This window comes from Danio rerio, chromosome 12, assembly GCF_052040795.2.
Source record: "Danio rerio strain M-AB ecotype USA chromosome 12, GRCz13ab, whole genome shotgun sequence".
Taxonomy (NCBI): domain Eukaryota; kingdom Metazoa; phylum Chordata; class Actinopteri; order Cypriniformes; family Danionidae; genus Danio; species Danio rerio.
Window position 1 is genome coordinate 33,506,563 of NC_141032.1, and position 24,936 is coordinate 33,531,498.

The 24,936-nt window shown below is 36.3% G+C and overlaps 1 long non-coding RNA gene across 1 annotated transcript; it reads right to left on the minus strand.

Annotated features, from left to right (window-relative positions):
- Positions 1–9,867: 9,867 nt before the first annotated feature.
- On the minus strand, positions 9,868–22,157 carry LOC141376823 (uncharacterized). Its single transcript, XR_015504292.1, has 4 exons — positions 22,059–22,157; positions 12,986–13,029; positions 12,777–12,891; positions 9,868–11,589 (listed from the first exon to the last, which is right to left on the minus strand). It is a non-coding gene; the product is annotated as an uncharacterized LOC141376823 (long non-coding RNA).
- Between the last annotated feature and the right edge of the window lie 2,779 nt (positions 22,158–24,936).

Below are 24,936 nucleotides of genomic sequence, written 5' to 3' on the forward strand. Positions count from 1 at the left end.
TGCCCATCGCATCCGACTGCTCTTTCACCGCCTTGAATTCCTGGGTGAATTCACCGACGGTGTCGCCGAACAGGCCAGCCTGGGATATGGGCGAGTCAAGAAAGCGAACTTTGTCAACGTCGCGCATATCGGCCAGGTTTAGCCAGAGGTGGCGTTCCTGAACCACAAGTGTGGACATCGTCCTCCCCAGCGCACACGCGGCGGACTTAGTAGTCCGAAGAGCATAGTCGGTCGCGGTGCGCAGCTCATGTAATAAGCTTGGGTTGGACCCGCCCTCATGCAGCTCGGCCAGCGCCTGCGCTTGGTAGCGCTGGTAGGTGGCCATCGCGTGCAAAGCAGAAGCAGCCTGGCCCGCAGCCTTATAAGCTCTGGCTCCGAGGGAGGCAGACAACCTACAGGCTTTGGACGGGAGGCGGGGCAAACCCCGCCATGTAGAGGCGCCGCGCGGACAAAGATTGACCGCGATAGCGCGCTCCACTGACGGGATCGCCTCATACCCCCTGGCAGCTCCGCCGTCAAGGGCGGTGAGGGCGGAGGCACTCGCAGCACGGGCAGAGAAAGGTGCCCTCCAAGACTGCGTGAGCCTACTGTGCACTTCCGGGAAGAAGGGGACGAGAGGCTTCGAAGGCTTCGCCTTCTGGTCCTCTACGTAGCACCCATCTAGTCGGTCCGGCCGCGGAGCTGGGGGATAAACCATCTCCAACCCCACGGCCGAAGCAGCCCGGGAAAGCACGGCTAACATGTCCGCTTCAGGATCCGATTTGACAGCGCTCACCTGCCCGGAGGGGGCGAGCGGGTCCGGATCTTCGTCGGACAGTGAAAGCCCACCCTCCGATGCCGCGGAGGACATCTGATCTCCGGTGTCAGCGAGTGTGAGAGCTACCATCTGGTTAGACGGATCACTCTCACCACCCGAAGCTTGGATGGAGCGCCGTGAGGAGCGAGAGGTCCGCGAGCCCGTGGGCGGCGGATTATCTCCCGCTGAAACCCTCAGATCTGCCCGAGCGCCCGCTGCTTTTTTAGAACAGGAGTCAACTGGGGTGGCTCGCTCTCTTGCGAAAGTTAGCCGCGATCTTAGCTGTGCAACGGTTATGGCATCGCAATGACGACATGAACCGCCCGCGAGCACCGCATTAACATGCTGGACCCCCAAACATGCAATGCAGTGATCGTGTCCATCATCCGGAGCCAGGAAACCCCCGCATCCAGAAACGCACAGTCGGAGCGCCATCCTGAAAAGGACGTGCTGCACGACTGTGTTGCTCTTTTAGGAAAGTTGCAACTATACGCACCGCTCTGGAGGACCGGACCCAAAGAACCGCAGGCAAGGGAGTAACCCAGCTCGACCGTCTGCCACCGCGAAGACCCACCCTGGACCGGGAGACACACTCGTTCGCTCTGAAGTGCTGATCAGCAAGAGGAACCCTCATCGACTCACTCAGAAAGGATCTGAAGCGAAAAGGATGGCGTCTGCTGGCTTCAGGTGTGCTTATATGCTGAGATAATTGCAGATGTCGCACACCTGCGCAAGCTTACGCTGCCAATTAATTTCATTCATTGGCCCGTTCAATACTCTCCAGACAAGCGGCTTCTGATCCGAATCCTCCCAATGCGTGGATTTTACAAATCAAATCCACTTATAGTGCTGAAGTTCCCCCCGAAGGGGAACAAATCATCATTATACAACAACTTGCCTAATTACACAAACTTGCCTAGTTATCCTAATAAACCTAGTTAAGCCTTTAAATTGCACTTTAACCTGAATACTAGTATATTGCGAAATATCTAGTAAAATATTATTTAGAGAACTAAAAAATAAATTGAGGGAAAAATATAAAGGTAATAAAATTTAACAGGGGGACTTTGACTATTCTAGCTCTAATATTTGTTTTCTTATAATTCTGAGTTTACATATATATTTTTTTGTTTATGAAATGGAATACAATAATAACAATAATAATATATTTTAATATATCATATAATATATGCTATTAATACTTCATGCCAATAAAGGCTCTTAACATTGTTTCCACATTTTTTGAATGCCTTGAGCTGATTTTTGCTGTTCACTCTGATGAATCCCTTAACCAAAGAGCACCGACACATTACTTAAGCTACCCCTGAGAACGTTTTGTTTGATTTTGAATAATAATATATTTTTTAAAGGTATAACAAATACAAATTATGTTCTCACAAATTTCATCCCACAAGTGGCACAATTTAGACATTAACTGTTAGACAACTTGATAAGCTCAATTCTTACAATGCAATAATTGAAATGATTTTCTTTTTATATTGTGTGACTCTGCATCTCTGCTGAAAACTTTTTAGTTTGCCGGTCTCCTCAGAAGAGATATTTGACCAGGTCTTGAATATCTGTGGTCACGGAAAACAAATACATACAGGAGCACCATTTACAATCCATACGGGAATAATATATCTATTTGAAAAATGTGTGTGTGTGCAGTTGCTTATGAAAGATCCCTAGGAAGCTCACAGAACCACTGCTTATTCCTATGAGACAACAGTAATCCCATAATGCACTATTACTGAAACATTATCACTGAAAGTGTGCGTGTCATATGATCTAGTCAAGAATAAATCTGTTTTTCTCTCTCTACATGACCTTAGGATGGAAAAAAACTGTAAACATGATGCACGCATTACATTGCAAAAATCGACATTTAATAATATTATTATTATTTTTTACAATTCTAAGTTCTCTTGCAAATACTGACTTTAGATTTTTGAGTTTACATCTCGCACAAAAATAAACCTCCACTATTCTTCAAGAGAGAATGGCATCAATCAGTTTCAGTAAAATCTCATCACAGCATTTCAAACCGAATCCAGAATTGACTTGGTTTTGTTTGCTCTCATCCTCCTCAAGCCTGCCGTTATCAGACAGTTATAACTATGTGTGCATTTCAGCCTTTTTACTGTGTATATACATGTGTGTGTGTGTGTGTATGTGTGTGTGTGTGTGTCTGTGTGTAAGTGTGAGTTTGCGAACGTGCTCAGGCTTTGTTTTTCTTTTTGAAAATTCCTTTGATGTGCGTGTTTATTTATTTATTTGTGTTGTGTGCAGGCCTTTTCAGCGGTTAAGGCTACAGCCGCTCAGACTGCCATCCATCAGCACTGAAGCTCTTTGACGGCTGAACCTCTGACCTTTGCTTCCCAGAATCCTCCTCTGCTGCTACAGGAACATCGAGACCAAGCGGATTGCTGCAGACTTCGCCTTATTGGAGAGAGATGGAGGAAAGATTAATGGCAAAGTTGAAAATGAAAATGACTGAATTATTATTGTATTGTCATTGATATAAAAAATGGAATCACATGTGAATCCGAGAATTAATATCAGGAAACATTTAGAATTTGTCACTTTAAGACAGCATTTATTAATGTTATTACAAACCATGCAAATACAAACTGAGAGGATGGTTCAACATGTTAATCTTTCAAACTTAAAATCTTAAAAGGCCAAGTGAAATATTATTAGAAATTTATGGAAACGTAAGTCTCTAAACATTCTTAATAATTATTCAAAAATGTACAAATTAAGTTGACAAAAACGACACTAAATACAGCTTTTTTTTTCTAGAGATGCACCGATATGGATTTTTTGCTCGATATTAATAACCAATTACCCCGGCCCGCTCATTATTGTCCACCACACCCCTCCGCCATCCACCGCACCAGCTGGTTACTTACTGAGTTATTAACAAACACACAATACCACACAAAAAAATGACGAACTTTGAAGGAGTAAACAATGTGAGGAAAGCTCTATTATATTGCACTGGACAAGTCAGAACAAGTTTGACCCCCACATGAGCGAGGCAATCAGTTCTGTATAATTACGTAATCTATCGGCTTAAAGATATCGGACTAATTTTGACATCGGACCAACAACGATAACGATTAAAAATAGCATTTATTGGCTGATAACAATATGGCCGCCGATATATCTACTTTTTTCACTCTACTTTTTTCACACAAATTTGTACTTTTTTCTACGTACAAAGTTGATTTTAAATACAGTTGAAGGCAGACATGTGCAGTCATGTTGCGGTTGTAGATATTGTATGTGTTCTGGGATATTTTTGTAGCCCTTGGTTTCTAGTGTGCTCCTCGAAAATCTGTTTCAAGTAATATCTAGCCCCCTATCACTTCACGTGAACGCTCAAAACGAAGGGTAGGCGTAAAGGGAAGGGCTAATGGCTAGAATTGGGATTGGGTCTAAAACCGCATTCACCATCAGGAGGTGGCATTATCACTTATGTAGAAGTGTTGTGTTTGCATAATTTAAAACATATAAAGAAATTAACTTTAGCAACTGATAGCTTCTTCCCCTCTGCTAAATGAGTAAAGCTACAAGCATTGAGCGCATTAAGTGTTCATCATTCTACACTTCTATTTATTGGCTAAATAAGTGTATAATCTGGATATTTAAAGTGCAGTTATCCTTTATAGAATTTTCAATGTGACTGTACTATATATAGACAATTTTGAGGGATGTAAACAATAACAATGGTTCTAGCGTGTTTCCTGTTTTACATTTTTAATTTCTATAGCTTCTGAGAATCCACAAAGAGCCGTATCTTGATAGATAATGTTATGGTAGCTATTTAAACATTAAGTTATGATTGAATTGCCTCGTTACAGTTGTGAAGTAGTTTGATAACAAGTTGGAAATGTTCATAGGCCAATGACATGACCCCATTGAAAAGGTCTGTAAAATGGCACAGAATAGCGCATATGTTAGAACGGACGTAAGATTGCTTGGCAATACTTCTGCAAATCATGTCTCAAATGAATGATAGCAATCATACAAAAGGAATAAGCAACAACAACAACACAACAGCAGATCAATCCAATCTTCATCTTTGACCACAGTACATGAAGATCCTCTTCAACACACAAGAGTACAAAAAACCTGAAGAGATACGGCTGATCCTCCACACGCATGAACTTACTTAACCTGACTCTATTCATTCACATTCAGTTCTCAAGGCTAAACAGAGAAGCACAAAAGCCCTCTTTTTACGCTTGTTTGTCAGATAAAAAAAGAAAGAAAACAAGCAGAAGAGACGAAAGTTGAATGTTGTGTTTGCGGTAAAGCTGCGAGTCTACAGGAGCTGCTTAAATTGTTCTCCATTCTTTTGGCTTTCATCTGCTTCCCTTCTTCTCCTCTGTTGTCAGTCCACTAAGAATGTTTTTCTTGCATAAAAGCACACACTTCATTGAAAATGACCCTTATAATTCCAACACGTTTCTCAAGAGCCATGTCCTTCAAGCATGCATGTGAAATTTATCTCAGTATTCAAAAGATGCTGGTAAAAAGCAGAAACTTGAGTGTTTATGTACCTGTATAATAACATTCTCTTATTCTGTACTTGTATATATATATATAGAACTATACATACTCCACTCTCTCGCATTCACCTTGAATTGCTATGGTTTGGCATTAAATAGAATGAAAGCATCGCATGAAGAGTGAATGCTAGCAGGATAGCAGAGAGCTAATCAGCTGGAGATAAAGCCCTGTTTGTTCTCTTTTCAGTTCGCTCTTTAAAGGTGTAAATATGTGATAATTGCAGTTGAAAAAAAGCTGTAAAAAAGTGTCAAGTGGTTTCACCTCTGCTCAGATTGGGAAGATTAGCTTCCTGACAGCACTTCTTAACTGGTTACACTGAAAATGATCCAAAACCTAGAGAGAAAACAAAAAAACGATTGAAATAGGGATGTCTAAATCATGCTTTTTGTGCCACAGATTTAAGTCATTTGATATCAACCTATGTGCTTCATAAGGGACAATTTGTCTTTTTTTATTTTAATTTTGTGCCCTTTTTAGCAGGGTTAATACAAACTGTATACATTGTGTGTGTTTTTACTGAAACTTTAATAGTTGACCCCATTAAACTCATGGTACACCGTAAAAAAATATCTGTTAGTTAAGTTTCCGTATTTTGTGTTTTCCGTTTATTTACAGTCGTGAATTGCATTATGGGATGTTGCTCTGTCGATTTCTGATGTTGAAAATTCAACTCTACAGTTTAACAAAGTGACTTTTATTGACATTCTTTGTAGTTTGGAGTAATAAAATGTGTAAGAAATTATATAGAGAGAAATACATTTTTAAAATAACAGAAAAATGTTCTGGCAGCTTATTACAAGGTTTTTGTAGCATTTACAACACCTTCCCAGACAATATATAAGTTTAAACTATTCTAAAAGTCACTTTTTTTCTAACTGTTTTAGAGTAAAATTTGTCAGAGGAAAGAGTCTCATAATGCAATTTAAAACATTATTAATATTACAAAATAAATCAATGAACGAATCACAAGATAAGGCAAACAGCTAGCCTAATTTACAGATATTTTTACAGCATAGTTGAAGTCGCACTGCAAAAAAAGTCAAAAATCTTCTAACATTGCCAGAATTTTACCCGATTCTAATGTTATTATTCGATTGAATGGGTGTTATCAGTGGATATCAGCTGATAGATATGGGCCAGTAGGGCCTTCTGCACCTACTAGTAGGCTCAGCAGGCTGTAATCATTCATCCACGTGGTTACTAATAGAGAAGACTTCAGATCCAGATCTGTTTTTACAGATTTAGGGGTAGACATTATTAAAATACACAAATGAGAAATTTAATAAATAATATCAATAATTCTTGTTAACTTCCAGTCACAGCTGTATGTAATCTATAGCTGATTAACCATGTGGATGGATGATTACAGCCTTCTGAGCCTACTAGCACTGGCCCATATCTATCAGCTGAAATTACACATTCAATCGAGTGATAACATTCGAATTGGCTGCAGAATTTCAAGAGAGGACATTACATCATTAAATAACTGTTAGTGAACAAGTCAAACCATCGATCAAACCCACAGATTTATTTTTAAATAAATTTCTCAATCACCAAATTATGCAGTAGTATCTTGATGGAGCCTTTATGATGCCATCTGAGATTACATCTCTCAGCGATGCAATGTCAGACACAATGCACTCAACGGAGCTAGTGACGTCACTGTGACGGGTAAAGTTAGGGGTGGAGTAAGGTGAGCCCATTAAAAAGCATTGTATGCAGCTCAGATTGCATCTGCAGAAGGTTTGCATCCAGACACCTCTCAAATTATGGCTGACATTGTACAGGGTGAACTGGACTTAAATAAATAAATTAATATATTAGCCTGAATTAGATTTAAATGATTAGAAACTATCAATTACCTCTTTATTTTTTGTATATATTAGCATATTTTACCAGTATTGTGCTAATGTAGGTTATATAAGTTTACCGTGTTAACAATGTTTGTTTTTCTAGCACATATTGTTAATCTTAAGTTGAACAATTAATCAGTGCAAATTAATCCACTGAGAACCCCCCAGCCCATATATAATATATATAATAAGCTGACATAACTATCAAGTTTTACATCTTTTTAAGATACCCTCAGGTCCCCATTCTCAGTTTAGACACGCAGTTATACCACAATGTGCTCTTTCAGTATACAACATGTGATAGCTGGCATAAAATATAGGATTGGGCTTCAAACATTGATAGCCATAACTCAAATTCAATATTAAAAATAAAATACTGTTTGAATAGCACAATAATAAAATTGCAGAAAACTAGGTTACTAACTCGCAGTGACACAGTTGCAATATTATCACATAATTCTAGGTAATTGATGGTGGCTAGGAGTTCAGAAGCAGCTATAAATAAAACGGCAGATCAGCATGGTTCTTTTGGAGAGTTTCTGCCAACTGTGAGTATTGGCTCTGTTGTGTCAGTCAAGCCTGTGAGAGGTGCCAGTAAACTCTGGGATTGTGTTAGAGAGGGCGATTGAGCATAAAACACTCACCTAAAAGCACACAGGAATAAAACTACAATCACTCAGGTCACTTAGACAGCCTCCAATGTGGGCTCATAAGTGGGTGGTTTCTATAAGATTTTGGATGGGGGCTGAAAAAGAGAACAAGCTGTGGGAACACGTTTCATGCCATCGATTTATTGAATATAAAACTTTTTTTGAAAATATAGTTAAAAAAGAAAAAAATCTGTTCACATCAATAATATATTATATTTTAATTTTATTTTTCAACAATGATTGATTTAAGGATCAAGGTGAATTATTTTGATGTTTTATTTAGACAAAGGTGACAAGGTAAAGTTAATTAAATATATGCTTTCTCCCACATAAAAAGTATATTTAATTAGTAATTCGATTTGGACACCAAAATGGGATATCTTGTACTTTAACAGTGTGTACAGTATGATTGAATAACAATAAAGCATGATACTATACTAAGACTTTATTTTCCTGTTTAGTTTACAAAAAGTGAAATTTATGTACACTCATGGTCACTTTATTAGGTACACCTACAACTGCTTGTTAATGCAAATTTCTAATCAGTCAATCACATGGCAGCAACTCAATGCAATTAGGCATGTAGACATGGTCAAAGCGATCTGCTGCAGTTCAAACCAAGCGTCAGAATGGAGAATTGGTGCCATACAGGCTGGTCTGAGTATTTCAGAAACTGCTGATCTACTGAGATTTTCACACACAACCTTCTCTAGTGTTTACAGAGAATGGTCTGAAAAAGAAAAAAATATCCAGTGAGCGGCAGTTTTGTGGGTGCAAATGCCTTGTTGATGCCAGAGGTCAGAGGAGAATGGCCAGACTGGTTCCAGCTGATGAAAGGCAATCATAACTATGCCGAAGAGCATCTGTGTACGCACAAAACATCCAACCTTAAGAAGGATGAGCTACAGCAGCAGAAGACCACACCGGGTGCCACACATTTCTGCAGAGTCTTGATTTCTGCTGTGACATTAGAATGGTAGGGTCAGAATTTGGCATCAACAACATGAAAGCATGGATCCATTCTGCCTTGTATCAACGGTTCAGGCTGGTGGTGGTGGTGTAATGTTGTGGGGGATATTTTCTTGGCACACTTTGAGCCCATTAGTACCAACTGAGTATCGTGTAAACGCCACAGCCTAACTGAGTATTATTGCTGACCATGTCCATCGCTTTATGACCACAGTGTACCCATCTTCTGATGGTTCTTTATAGCAGGATAATGCGCCATGTCATAAAGCGTGAAGCATCTCAGATGTTTTCTTGAACATGATTAAAATGGCCTCCACAATCACCAGCACTCAATCCAATAGAGCACCTTTAGGATGTCGTGGAATAAGAGATTCACATCATGAATGTGCAGCCAACAAATCTACAGCAACTGCATAATGCTATCATGTCAATATGGACCAAAATATCAGAGGAATATTTCCAGTACCTTGATGAATCTATGCCACTAAGAATTAAGGCAGTTCTGAAAGAAAAAGTGGGTCCAACTCGGTACTAGTAAGGTGTACCTAATAAAGCGGCCGGTGAGTGTAGATAAATGACTAATTTTTAATTTAGAATTTATTCTGTTGAGATTATTACTTCAGATGTTTATTGCTAAACCTATTGTATTGAAATGTTTATTACAAATTATGTATTTCAACTCAATACCAATCAATATGTAAATGGCACATTCTGCATTTCTTCATATTTAATGTATTTGAGCTTTTGTGAAAAGCACGAATCAGCAAGATTTCTGCAGAGAGTGTTCCAATCCATGTTACAAGCCAATGATTTAGAAGCCAACTTTTATTTCAATTCAACAACACATTTTTTAAGTGTGTTTACTTTAATGATGCTTTATTTTAATAATATACCTTTATGTATTATACAAATTTTATTGTCATTCTATTAAGGTTTAGTAACAAAAGTCTCACTAGGTTAACATGTTAAAATACCTAACGCTGTTTATTTTTCTTCATATCTTTTGTTATATTTTTTTACCATATAAAACTGCTGTTAATCTACATCAAACCATTACAAATTATGAACGGCATAAAGGTCGCCATGCAGTCAAACATTCGTCAAGCTTCTCTAACAACAACTACGGTGGGCTAGTCTCACTAAAAGCCAGTCTGTTCATAGCAGAAAGCGTTTTTTTTTTTTTTTTTTTTGTCTCTCTTCTTCTGGAATTGTTAGATTTTTCAAAAGACTTAATTAGAGTCAAACCATTCATCTACTTTAAAAGGATTTTGTGCATTTAGCTGAAGCCAACGTTTGGGATTCTGGAAGATCTGACAAAGACCAACATTTAATCACGGAATTATTTTTAGACCAATTACTAGTTTGCCCCGTTTAAGAGCAAAATCCACTGTCCAAATGATCATTTATCCACCTTCTGCTATTTCTGAGAGAGAAAGAGTGTGTGTGTTCAGTGCAGGTGTTTCAGAGGATTTCTTTCTCTCTGGTATATTCCCCTCCTGCCCCCTTCACTCATTTAAATTTCTACCCCGGCCTTTGGGGATCCAGCCATTTGACCATATTTTATTTATCCATTTTTGTAAAAGCTAATATTCAGCAGCTGTGATCTATAGCTGAATTACAATTTTCAGGGTCAAGAAGGGATCCTGAAACAGGGGGGAATGAGTGCAATTGCTGTTAGGAAAAGAAAAAAAATTGCAGAAAGGAAAAAAAGAAAATAGTAAAGGTAGCACACGAGTCGTCTTTAAAAATAAATGAGAAAATCGGTAATCCCAGAGTCACTGCATGGAAAAAAGAAAATCAATACTTCTCTCAATTCACCTGGGCCATCCAGAATCCTTGAAACGAACAAAAGTTGTTCGCCAATACCATACATCTTTCTCAGAGCAAAGCCGCCATCTTTAAAAATAAACTAGCTGGAGAAAGCAAGCGGATGGGTGAGGTTGTGTGTTGTATGTCAAGGCATCATGTGCCGCACAACAACAATTTCTATTTGGATACCAGCTCTTCCTTTTCTCTGGTCATCTTCTCCCAGTCAAGCATGGGACATCATACAGATTTTGTAACCTTTGAACCATCCATTCAATTGACCCTGTATGCCAACCTGCAGGGACCCCGTGCATGAATCTGCCTCCATTTCCTGCCCTGGGAGAAAAACGGCAGACCAGCGCAGCCATTGGCTGCCTGCTCATGAATATTTAATCAATTCCCCCAGCTAAGGAGGAGGTATCGCCGAGGGGGACTGAGAGACAGACATGGGGGGGGGCCACCGACGTGCCCTTTTCCGTGCGTCACACCAAGACAATGAGCCGCGTGCCTCACCCCCGTCCTGGTGTTTTTTGGAGTACCATCACACGCACAATCCAGCATTCCCCCCTTCAGTCCGGGCATCTACATAGGGATGTGCTAAGCGATGCCCCCCCCCCCCCCAGTTCATTAGTGTGCTCTTCAGTAGCCTGTCATGGAGGATGTGCTCCATCAAAGCTGATTGACTCTGGTTTTCCAGAGAGATGTCGCAGGGTATCACCGAGCGCTCAGATCTCCTGCTATCGGGAACATGAATGGCAGGCTGCCTTTTGAAGACAGTGATTTTTCACTGATGCCTCCCAGTTGGAAATTTAGAATCTTGTCTGGTAAGACACCATATGCAAAGTAAGGCATGCCATGCAACCCAACCGTCAGGCCGAAGCATCCATCACAGGACTGATCACTTCCTCCGCATCATCCATAACACTTCACCGTCCTGCTGAAACATGGACGCAGTGCGATTAAAAGTTTCACTAAACACTTATCGTATCTATCAATTCAGCTAGCTATTCAATACAGTGAGCCTTAGTGTCTGATGATTGTTATTGTGCTATTTATAAAGCTACTAGCTTTATTACTTTAATATAACCAAATACACATATCATTTTGACATTCAGACAGTTGGGTTTCACAGGAATTTTGACAGTTATTTTGTTTGTCATAGTGTTTATAGTTTTCTCTCAAAATATGCATATGCTATTCGGATATCTATACTGTCAATATACTACACAGAAATATGTGTGTATATATATGAGATCTGACCAACCTTATGCCCACATTATTTATCAAATCATATGTGATTTATCAATATCATTTTTTTATATTCTGTGATACACACACACACACACACACACACACACACACACACACACACACACATATATATATATATATATATATATATATATATATATATATATATATATATATATATATATATATCCGTCCATCCATCTGTCTCTCTATTCATTTATGTCTCCATCTGTCTATCTGTCTGTCTGTCTGTCTGTTTGTCTGTCTGTCTGTCTGTCTGTCTATCTATCTATCTATCTATCTATCTATCTATCTATCTATCTATCTATCTATCTATCTATCTATCTATCTATTTATGTCTCCATCCGTCCGTCCATCCATTCATCCATCCATCTCTCCATGTATCTCCATCTATCTGTCTCTCTATTTATGTCTCCATCTGTCTGTCCGTCTATCTGTCTATCCGTCCGTCCATCCATCCATCCATGTATCTCCATCTATCTGTCTCTTTATCTATTTGTCTCATTCTGTCCGTCTGTCCATCCGTCTCTCTATCTGTTTGTGTCTCTGTCTGTCTGTCTGTCTGCCTATCTCATATTTAATATTACAGCTCAGTTAGTGAATCTGAGTGACAAACCTTTGATTTATGAATTGTCTCCACCATATATGATGCTCTCTTTATGACCATCTTTCAAATGATATGCGTGTACCATACATATGTATATTTTATGGTTCAATATGCACGTAATATGTTTACATAGTTAGTCAGTCACTCACTACAAATATTAGGATACTGTTTATGAATAACGAAATACACATTTAACCATCTCAGTTTGTCCCCCGCATAAGTGTGCAGAACTGCAGAGAAACCTTGTGAGTGCGAGTACTGTAGGTCAGTGCAGCAGAAGAGCAGGCTGGAGGTGAAGAAGAGTGTTTAGATTATGTGATTTAGGTCAGGCCTGCTTCTTTGTGTGCTGCATAACTTCTGCTCGTACCACAACAGCACAGAGGAGACACAAAGAAAGAGAGAAATTCAATAGTGAATAGTGATTTAACTCTGGTTAAAATGCCGAATCTACCTTGTTTAAACTCCATTCTTCAACACAACAAGGAAGAAATCAGTCTGTGAATTGGGCGTAAAAGTTCATGTTAAAAATATTTCAACACAATATGACTAATGAGAGCAAGGACACTCTACTTTGGTGAATATTTCTACTTTAAAGGGGAAGTACCTTAGTATTGTAATGCACTACTTTCAAAAGTAACTTTCCCCAACCCTGCCTTTGAATTGCTTTATGGAACCTTGATCTTTCTTCCAACAACTTTGAAAAGTGACTTTTATTAACATTTTTAATAGCTTAAAGTGATATGGGTTAGTGTGTTGTATATTATAGTGCAAAAACCTTGAAATAAACTGCTAGTATTTTGTTTTACTTATTTCTCTTTAAATTATTTCTTATACATTATATTATTTAAGACTTGTCAAATTTCAATAAAAGTCACTTTGTTAAACGGTAGAGATGAGTTTTTTAACATCAAAAGCTTTCAGAGAAGAGATCAAGGTCCCATAATGCCTTTCATAACCGCAAATAAAAAGAAAACAATTGGGAATCACAAAATGTAGAAAAAACAAACAATATTGAAGTCAATCTTTGCACTAAAGGTTGCCATCTTTCTTTAAAATAGTTTTTTCTGATCAACAAATAAAAAAATATTAATCGGAACAACTAAAGGATGAGTAAATAATGATACAACTTTCAGTTTTAGGTGAACTACCCCAAAAAAGTTACTTAGTTACTTTTTATGGGAAGTAATGTGTTTTATTACTTTTGATTTACTTTCGCGTTACGTTTCCTGACCTGGCTGAGGTTTGATCTCTTTTAGAACTTGCAGGTGTTTTTCACCTTTTTACAGAGAAGCTCTGCATTTAACAATTGCCTATAGAACCTACACCTTCATTTTCCTTAAAAAAAAAAAAAAAGGTAGGATAACATTATATTTTAGGAACTTTCTGAGACCAGAGCTATATGCATTAATGAAAGCACGTAAAGTAACATGTTTGCTACTTTTAAATGTTTTGTGTTATTAGTTAAGTAAATTAATCTCATCTATTGAGACAAAAATTGCAATAAAGACCTAAGAATATAGGCTACAAGCATGAAATAATTTATATTAAGGCAAAAACTAATTTTAAACCTTTAAAATGTTTAATAAAAAACATCCCCAAATCAAAATAATTCTTTGAGCTTTTATACATTGAATAAATTGCTTCACGTGGCCTTAACAAATGTATAAATTGTTTCCCAAAAGGTTTAAAAATCTTACCATATTACAAAATGTAGTCACTTCAGTTATGTTAGACAGTGGCTGCACCTCCTCAATAATACAAGCAATAACTGGTAACACTTAATATTAACTAGACACTATGAAACACTTATTAAGCATTAGCAAATAGTGAATTCATTAAAAACATTAAAAAAATGTTATTAAGCACTTTATAACTGCAGCTACAAATGCTGCATTCTTGACTTATAAGCACATGTGTAATCTTAATAATTATGTTTTCATACTTCGATGATTTATTTTTCATTGCTAAATTAAGTATTGCATTATTTACAAACCTCAGTTATTTAAGCATAGTTGGTGTTTTTTAAAGATCATTCAGAATGAGTTTGTAAATGAATAATAAACTATACAAATAACATTTATGTATCTTATTATTCAGCCATGTACTATTAGTTAAATGTTTCTGTTAATAAATGCTTTATTAACTCAACTTCATACAGTTTTGTGACCTAATCTAAAGTGAGGACTGTTTATGCTTTATAAATCCCTTATAAGTGACAATTAAAGGCTGTTCTATTCTAAACAGGAAAAAAAGAAAATAAACAACTTTATTAATTTATATTTACTTTGAAGATGCACAAATGAAAATGTATCAAATAGAAAATAGATCTTTCCAACCTTATCTAAAATAAAATTACTGTACAGTTTAGAGATTGCATCCTATTATATTGTTAAATTATTGTTGTTTTTAAACAATGCTATGTTATATTTGGACACTCCTGGTATTCAGCAGTGTTTAAACTTCACAGTAGTTCTACTTTTTAGATAAGATTGCAAATATTATTGTTCATTTGATACCAAGCCTTTAATTGTCATTTTTAAGGGATTTATAAAGCATAAATAGTCCTTTATAAGGTCACCAAACTGTATGAAGTTGAGTTACTGGTATAGCTGGTGTAGTGCTTTGCAGCCAGTTTTTTTTTCCTTCCATATCATGTTTCTTGCAGTTATAAAGTTTAACTTACACAATCTACACTCAACAACAATCCACTTCTTTTCTTTAATGAGTTTAATATCACAAGAATCCATTGCAAAAATGTAAGTCTCCGGCCTGCCATTGTTTTTATTTTTGACTGTCTGTAGTGATGACAGGTGATTCACAAATCGCTTTTTATCCGGATCTTCTAAGTCAGATGTGTCCAAACTCAGTCCTAGAGGGCCGGTGTCCTGCTGGGATTAGCTCCAATTTGCTTCAACACACCTGCCAGGAAGTTTCTAGTATATCTAGTAGGAGCTTGATTAGCTGGTTCAGGTGCGTTTGATTAGGGTTGGAGCTAAACTCTTCAGGACACCGTCCCTCCAGAACCGAGTTAGGACAACCTTGTTCTAAGTGAACCGGTCAAACCATTTAAATTGAACAGAGTTGTCTTGAACATACCGGATACACCCTCTGACTCTAAATAAACCCAAATTCTGAGTTATTCACTTACTAGAACAGTACACAGACTTATCTGCTGTGAATAAAGAGACCTGATGATGATGAGTGCTAGCCGACTGTCTGTTCCCTCACAGCATGCTCTCTCATTGAGTGTGATTCAACCTAAGGTAATTTTTATTCAGCAATATATTTTGTAAAAGCCAATTAAGCAAGGTAAAAAGTAATTCGCTTTGCATTTTTTTAAAAAGTAACTCAAATAATATCACTTATTTTTAGAAGTAATGCGTTAGTTTACTAGTTACTTTGGAAAAGTAACATTATCATGTAACGCATTACTTCCAACACTGTTTAAAGGCATAATTAAATGGGTTAAAGAATAAAGAATAAAAACATGAATCACAAAATATTAAAAATTGTTTTTTCTTAGAGTGTATTTTGTAAGCCAATGGTTTGACCTTTTCTTTCTTTTGTGTTCAGCAGAAAAAGGAAACCCACAAAGGTTTAAAACCAATTAATGGTGAGTAAATAATAAGCAACTTTTCATTTTTGGGTGAACTATCCCTTTAATGAAACTATACAAGCTTTAAATCTGCACTATTCAGCAAAGGAACAAATGTATGATTCTTCACACTAGCAGTCAGAGGGTTCTGATCATTACTGGGTCTCTGGCCTGAAGCAACCAGCCACATGTAAAGTCACACCCACCGACACACAATAGTCCACAGTGCAAACACAGTATCAGATCCGTGGTTCCAACTGATGTGCATTCACTCACATAATGGGACACACCAGAAGAAAACATAATTGATGGATGTCATGTCACATCAACTGCATTCATTATTCACAGGAGAATGAGGATATTGTCGCGTGCATTTGTGCAACACGTTTGTACAATTGCACACAGTTACACATATTATAAAAACCTCAATAAAAAGGAAACCTATTATTTCACTGTGGATTAACAAGCAGCCATAGATCTTCTTTTACTAAGTTGAATCTAACACACACAGGCATCTGTATTATCTATAGGGTGAAGTATTATCATTAGATGCATGAACGTAAATGCTCTTTTTCCAGTCATGCTCTCCATCAACCTCAGAAATAGAGCAGTCAGCAAATACTGATGCTCATTTCTGCAGGCTACATTTGTGATTGTGTATTTAATGTCAATTTCAATGCACAAACATTTTAGCTTTAATTGCCATTTCACTAAGTTCACTTTCAATTGATACAATTGTTTACTTTCACTTGTTTGAAAGATCTTACCTTCAAATTTTTTATGTTAACCTTGAAGCTGTTGCAAGTAAATTCATAGACGTTATTAGTATTTTGGTAGTTTATGTTAGAAAATGTAGCATCTAGCACTTCTACTTTAAACAGGTTTGATTGCTTCAATCTAAATTTAGAAAAATTATAATTATAAAAAATTAGATTAGGTAGTTAGAAAAAAAAAACTGCCATGATATAAATATGAAAAAAAAAACATCACATATGTATATTTGTATGTTTATAATATATATTTATGTATATTAAATACGTATATTTATGCCTATATGTACATAATACATATATATATATATATATACATACATATACATATATTTATAAATATATGTTATATATATATATATATATATATATATATATATATATATATATATATATATATATATATATATATATATATATGTATGTTATATATAAACACACACACACACACACACACACACACACACACACACATATATATATATATATGTGTAAATATCTATATATGTATGTATGTATGTGTGTGTATATATATATATATATATATACACACACACACACACACACACATACATACATACACATACATAAATACATTTATATATACATACATATATATATATATATATATACATATATATATATATATATATATATATATATATATATATATATATATATATATATATATATATATATATATATATATATATATATATATATATATACATATACACATACATACATATATACACACACACACACATACATACATACATATATATTTACATTTACATACATAGATATGTGTGTGTTATTTATGTATGTGTAATGTGAACATACATTGCACTAGCTTCTCGTTAGCAAGCTAAGGCAAAGCAGTAGTAAGTGCTAATCTCTGCTGTGACCACAGTGGGTCTTGCCTGCCTCTTTGTAGCCTGTTCTGTGATAGAAGCTAATCAGAGTCTCTTTCTCACTAAAGGCCTAGTAGGCAAAGTCACTTAGCAGGGTTAACGTCAGGCATAATGAAATATTAAAGTCTGTCTGTAACTGCCACTATTGTTGCCCCTCGGAATAAGATATAACCCGTTTTTGACAAGTTTTCATCCTCCTCAGATAGAAGACACTACACGCAAACCAAATCAGCTACAGAGAAGAGGGTAATGAATAATCTATTTCATATTCCAAAGGCACCCGCTGCTTAGAGAGAAAGAGATGGAGAGAGAGACAGAGGGAGAGAGGGAGAGAGAGAGGCAGATAGAGAGAGAGAGAGAGGGAAGCATAGAGGGTGAGAACGAAGGATGAAAAGAAAAGGAAGAGGGGGAAAAGAAAAGAAAATAGATGTGGCAGATGATACTGCCAGCTTGCAGTTGTCACGTGACCCACCTAATGTTTAAATAATAAAAAAGCGGATATAAACAAATCATTAGCCCCCCCATTGGTTGTTTAATGCAATTTCTTAATGAACATAATAGCCACAACTAATAATGAAAGAAAATAAAAACATCTAAATGGGCCCCAACTTATCGTCAGCGCTCAATTATTTCCTTGTCAAGTTGTTATGATTTAATGAGCCCCAGTGGGACTGACGGCTGTCAGTCAGCTCTGACTTTTTGACACCATTACAACTTCAAATAGAGCCGCAGCCACGCTGCTTTTCCACCAGCCACACACTGCTGAGAGGATCTGACAGGCCCGAGTAGAGAAAGAGAGAGAGCGAGAGACAGATAACATGCGCACGCACACACACATGCTCTCTCACACACACAGAGACTGAGCCAGCAAAACACACCGACACACATCCAAGTCATTACATGCACAACCGACTGATGTCTCACATACACACTCACAGGTGCATGAGAAAGGAATGCATGGCTTCGCACAAAACAAGGACAAACAAATCTCATCGCGATCACACTTAAACGCATTCGCTCTTTCTCTTCGCCGTTTGATGCGAAACCCAATCACAGAGGTCATTATCTGATGAGGTTTGTTAAACTGGCGGGATCCAGCTCCCCCCCGCTCTTTCTCTTCCTTCCTCAACTTAATGATAACTCTCAATAGGTTGGCCCCACATGGGACATGCGGAGACGCACTATTTTGTTGGCCATTAATTTGGTGCTTTGAAGCTGTAGCTGTGAAGCAGAGGCTGAGAAAACCCCCCACCAGGCTGCTTCCAAAATAAGACAATCCACCCGGCCTGAAACAGAATATCAAATGCCGTCTGCCTGTCTGATGGTCTGTCCGTCCGTCCGTCTGTCCATTAGGCACCTCCACAAACTGAGGTGTGCACACATACGTCACATGTGCGGGGGCTGCTAGTGAATTGCCTACATAGACAGTATCATGAGTACAATTTCTAGGTGAAAAGCAAGGGGCCTAATAATATCAAATTTAGGATTTTTATTGGAGTTATTAGGATTCTCTTGGTCTACATATATATATACATACATATATACATACACATATATATATATATATATATATATATATATATATATATATATATATATATATATATATAATTGATTCACTGAAATGTCATGATTTTATACTTATAGAAGGCTAACTACGATGGCCTCAAGAGGTACAACGGCATATGCTAAAGGCTACAGTCTTTAATATCTCTATTATCATGCTCATTTCCCATGTTAAAACTAGTGTGAATCCTGCTTGTAGATGGGCAGTAAAGCATAATTGGTGCCGTGACCCGGATGAGAGTGAGGTTTAGGGGGCAAGTATAATGAAGACCATGCTAGCAAGAGCTGTGCAAGTAAACCTCTCAAGCCTCCATAGGTCAACTGGCTGTGGTTTTAGCATCTATGTTAACAATTCTTCCATGCTTGAGATTCTGGTTTCCATCCTGTTTGAAGTGGTTTAAGTAGTTCTTGAGGAGGGATTAGTTTCATCTGAAAGCTCTAAAATGCGAGCCATCAGAGGCAGCATTTCAATGCAAAAAGGCATCAGGGCACACTTTTGATAATCCACAGTGCGTTCCTCATAATTGAGCTTTAAAATAAAGATGGTGTCTGGAAGTGCTGCTTGAGTGTCTTTTTGGTGTAAATGTACTTTATTAATTTTTTTACACCTGATGGCATTTCTCGCGAGAAGCAAATATTGTATCAAGCAAATAATTTCTTAGTTATCACCAATGCTTTGTTGTACATGGTTAAGTTGTGCGTTCTCAAAACTCTGTTTTGTGAGGTCAGCTTTTAGGTGCCTTCATTATGTCATTAGCTATAGCAACACGCTTGAGTATTAAGCTTTGAAAAAAATCCTTGATCAAAGATAAACAACAAAGATAATGAATGATAAAAGATGTTAAAACTGATTATCCGACTTTATGCTTAGCACATTCTGTCATTAGTTTAGCAGCGTGCTAACAGCTACAATTGTAATTTATTCAAGCTAGCAAAGTGTTATGCTAATAATAAATACTACTGATTTGCTAAATTTTTAACAGATATGTTTAACAGATTGCTCTTAGCTTAGCAACAAGCTATGGCCAGAGAACAACCTATGTTATAGATTGCTTGCAACAACGTGGTTCTGATGATGCACAGTATTCAGATGGAGGGCAGAAAGTTAAAAAAAAAAACTGAATAGTAGACATCAAGGAAAGTCTGTATTTTTGCATTTATACCATATTTAAGAGGAGATATATATATATATATATATATATATATAGAAAATTAACCACATAGGTTGGGTTATGATTCTTATATCATGAGCAGAGTTTTCTACTAAACTAAGATATTTTGCCTGTCATCGATGCAGTACACACTGTATAATTACATTACATATGGTTAATACTAAAGAGTTTGAAAGTAAACTTGTTGAGAATTACTTAAATACAAATGCGTGGACCCATAGTCTACATTATTTATTCATTCATTCATTCATTCATTCATTCATTCATTCATTCATTCATTTATTTATGTATGTAAGGGGAAAAGGTTCTCTACAATAATATAGTTGTCACAAGGGTTGCATTTCTTTTTTGTTCTGTCGATGAACTTACCAGCAACAAACATTCACCGCTGCTGCGCATCTCATTGTTCACGTTATGGTTGTTTATTCTGCCGAAATGCATGGTATGGCAAGGAACGTTATTTATATTCTCCTGGATTTTGTATAAGTGTGGTGGTGTTTGTATCTGATTTTAATTATTAAGTATTATTTATGCTATATAATAAATTACCCAATAAATTGTATTTTTAATGCTTTTGTTTTTAAACAAAATGCTGCTAAATGAATGTGCATATCACACTACCAGTCGTCCAGGTATCTATGCAGCTGAGGAGTAGAGGATGTTTGCAGCATGAACCAGTACAGAATTATGACATATATCGATCAAAAATTATATAAAAGTCACATGAATTCCAACATAACTGTTCACACTGTGGACGGATTGTAAAACATCAGATCTGCATCTGATTTAATACAACATATGAAAGTGGCAGAAATCGGAATTGGAATGATCACATTCCATGTGGTTTGGGCTGTTCACACTGTCATGACAAAAACAGATCTGAGTCACATGTGGGCAAAAAAAAAAATCAGATTTCAGCCACATTTGCCTGCAGTGTGAACATAGCCTCAGAGACAACAGTGTGTTCAAATGATAAAGTCAAGTGCTGTTCTTCTCATCCAGTGAATTATGCCCTTAACACTCATAAAACAACCATAGATTGTAAAATAGCTACCATTCAATAATGTCTATGTTTAACCCATTCCTTTAAAAGCATGCTAACAGCTTATTCATTTCCTAAAAATCATTCGAAGGTTGCAAACAACATGAAAGTATAAATAGAATTGATTTGCCATCCCCTAAAAATTATCATTTAACTATGAAAAACATATTATAAACGTCATAACCTGAGCTATAGGCGAACAGCAAACCTTTTCAATCAATAGTGTAATTATTCTCCAATGTGTTTAAAGATGCTAACCATGTAGAGGGCATAGATCGAATATAGACAAAACCAAATGCTCGTTAAAAAAAAAACTTCAATAATTTGGGTTTGTGCATACTCGACACAAATTTGGGTAGAAAAAAAGAGAGTACATTCAGTATATATAGAGGCAGTCACTGCATAAACACACTAAAGAATGATAAACTAAATGAAAAGAACCATTACTACATAGCAAATCTTTACCTTCTTTCTTCTACACTAATACCCAAACAGCAGGTGAGAGCCTGGAGCAAACTTCCAAATTTCGCATATTTCCATACTGATGCTTGTTTGTTGGTCCCCCTATAAGAATAATGAAGCACATCTGCAACCATATTACACAGTAGAGACAAGTGATGTCATTTTAATGTCCAAACACTAACAGCTAAAACAAATGCCAGATAAACCGGAAAGAAAGTTACAGCCAAAAAAAAAAAAATAATACAAATACACAATTCCTCTGAAACGACAAATAAATACAGGAAATACTTCTCATCAGTACAGTTGACTAGCATGCTGTCAGATTTGATTAGCAAAGGTAAGAGTGGACATGGATGTCTTCTTGTTCAAAGCGGTCCTGCTGGTTTAACTAAACACATGCGAGGTCTTTGCTGACCTTAGAGGAACAGCGTGAGAAGCTACTAATCCTGGATGAAGGGAGGACAGAAAGACGGGCGCATGACCTTTGGGCTGTGTGTAGTGTGTGATTCTGCACCGTGTGTTAAATGGTACTGCACCGGGGGCTCACAAACACACATGCACGCACACATACAGTACAGTTCAAAAGCCTTAGGTTACTAGCATTTTCATCAACAAAAACAGTCTTATCTTTTGGTGAGTTGTGTCAGTAGGATGTTTTAGTTTGAACTTTCAATCATTATTCTGATACTTTATAATAACTGTACACCATGAATCACCCATTAAGCATTAGCAAATAGTGAATGCATTATTTGTTAAGCATTAACTCTACAATAGGAGATGTAAGTAAGCAGTTTTTAACTACAGATACAAATGCTCTATTCTTGACTTAATGTGCTAATTATTTGTTCTTTCATATTTTTTTTACTGATTAATTTTTCATGACTAAATAAAGTACTGCATTATTTACAAATCATTTATATTTAAGAGTAGTTTTTTTAAAGATCATTTAGAATGTGTTAGTAAAGGGTTGATAAACTATTCAAATCAACATTTATATATTATTAATATTCGGGCATTTACTAATAGCTAGTTTACATGTTAATAAATGCTTTATTAACTCAACTTCATCCAGTTTTGTGACCTAATCTAAAGCGAGGACTAATTTGATTTATCCCTAATAAATGACTCCGTATCAAATGAACAATGAATGTTTGCAATCGTATCTAAACAGTAAAATTACTGTAAAGTTTAAACATTGGCGAATAACAGAAGTGTCAAAATATAACAAAAATTTGATAAAACTACAGCAATATAATACTTTTACAATGATACAACATTTCAATTATTCATTATTTAAACAGTACAGTGATTTTATTTTAGCTATGATTGAAAATTTGTATTTTTTATTTGATACAGTTTCATTTGTGCATCTTCAAATGAATAGAAATGAATAAAGCCGTTTATTTTCATTAGATTAGATCACCGAACTGGATGAAGTTAAGTTAATAAAGTATTTGTACTTTTGATATAAACAACAAAAGAAAGTGACCGATTAATGTTTAAAAAACAATTCTCAATTAACATTCTCAATGAACTGGTTTGTAAATGATGCGATTCTTAATTTAGTAATAAAAAGATTATAATTAAAGTATGAAAATACAATCATCAAGCACATTATATATGCTTATAAGTCAGGAATAGAGCATTTGTATCTGCACTTATAAACTGCTTATTAACATCAGTTAATGTAGAGTTAATGCTAATAGATAACGAATTCACTATTTGCTAATGCTTCATAAATGATTCATAGTGTGTAATTATAGTGTTCCCATTATACCTGCTATTACTTTCAAACACACTCCAAGACACTTCAATAAACCTACAAGTATAGCTACATTACTGTATGCAGATTTATACATATAATCTATCAACTAACTTATATAGCTGAAATAAATCAAGATTTGATGTATGCATTTAAACGTTGTCATTGGTAGACATGTGTATAGCTTTTAAGCTAGCTTTGCAGGTAGGTTTCCTGAAGTGTCTTGGAGATGTTAAAAAAGTTCTTCTGGATTTATTCTTAATTTATTCTGATTCTCCTTGCATTTCCATATGGGCTGCTTTCAGACACTTTGTGTGTACAAACATCTCACTAGATTATTAGAATTAATAACAAAATAACTGTTTCAATATCTTCCTGTTTTCCTCTCTGATATCCTATACAATAAAGTTGAAAAACCCCTAAAAATGTAAACGAAATATTTTAAAATGTAAACTGATATTTCCTACTAATACACCACACAACAAGATATTAAATAACTCACTTAAAATAATTGTTTGCAAATGAAAACACTAGTAGCACTAGTAAGATTTGTTCTAGAATAAACTGTTAATTTTGTCAACAAAAATAGCGGCAAAAATTGTGGAGCTTGACACAGACCAAAACGTAAAAGGTCTTCTATAGAAACATTACTGAAAACTATGAATGTGCATCTAATGAATATCTAATAATATGAATATCTACTGAATGAAAAGCACAATAATGTTGACTAAAATGTAGTCCAAAAGATAGTAATTGTTATCATTTTTGTTATAATCCAGGCTGTCTGTTTCTTAGATGAGCAGATCTGAGCGTGTGCATTCAGTCAGGTAGACCTGTTTGTTTTAAGTCATTTTCATTGACAAAATGAACACGGACTGTACTTTTTTTACCCAATAGACAAGATTATGCTAGTAGCTTAAAATAAAACTGCAAGGTTATGACATACATTGATGTTTATCTTCCTGTTCTTCAACCATCTGATGTTCTCATCATGGTCCTCTAGTCCATACGTCCGTGCCAGGTTTCTCTATGGGTCGGTGAGTTTTAAAAGTAATGGAGGCAGCATAAATGTAAGGGGAGAGAGGGAAGGTGCGGTCCCCGTCCCGCTCTGCTCCGCTC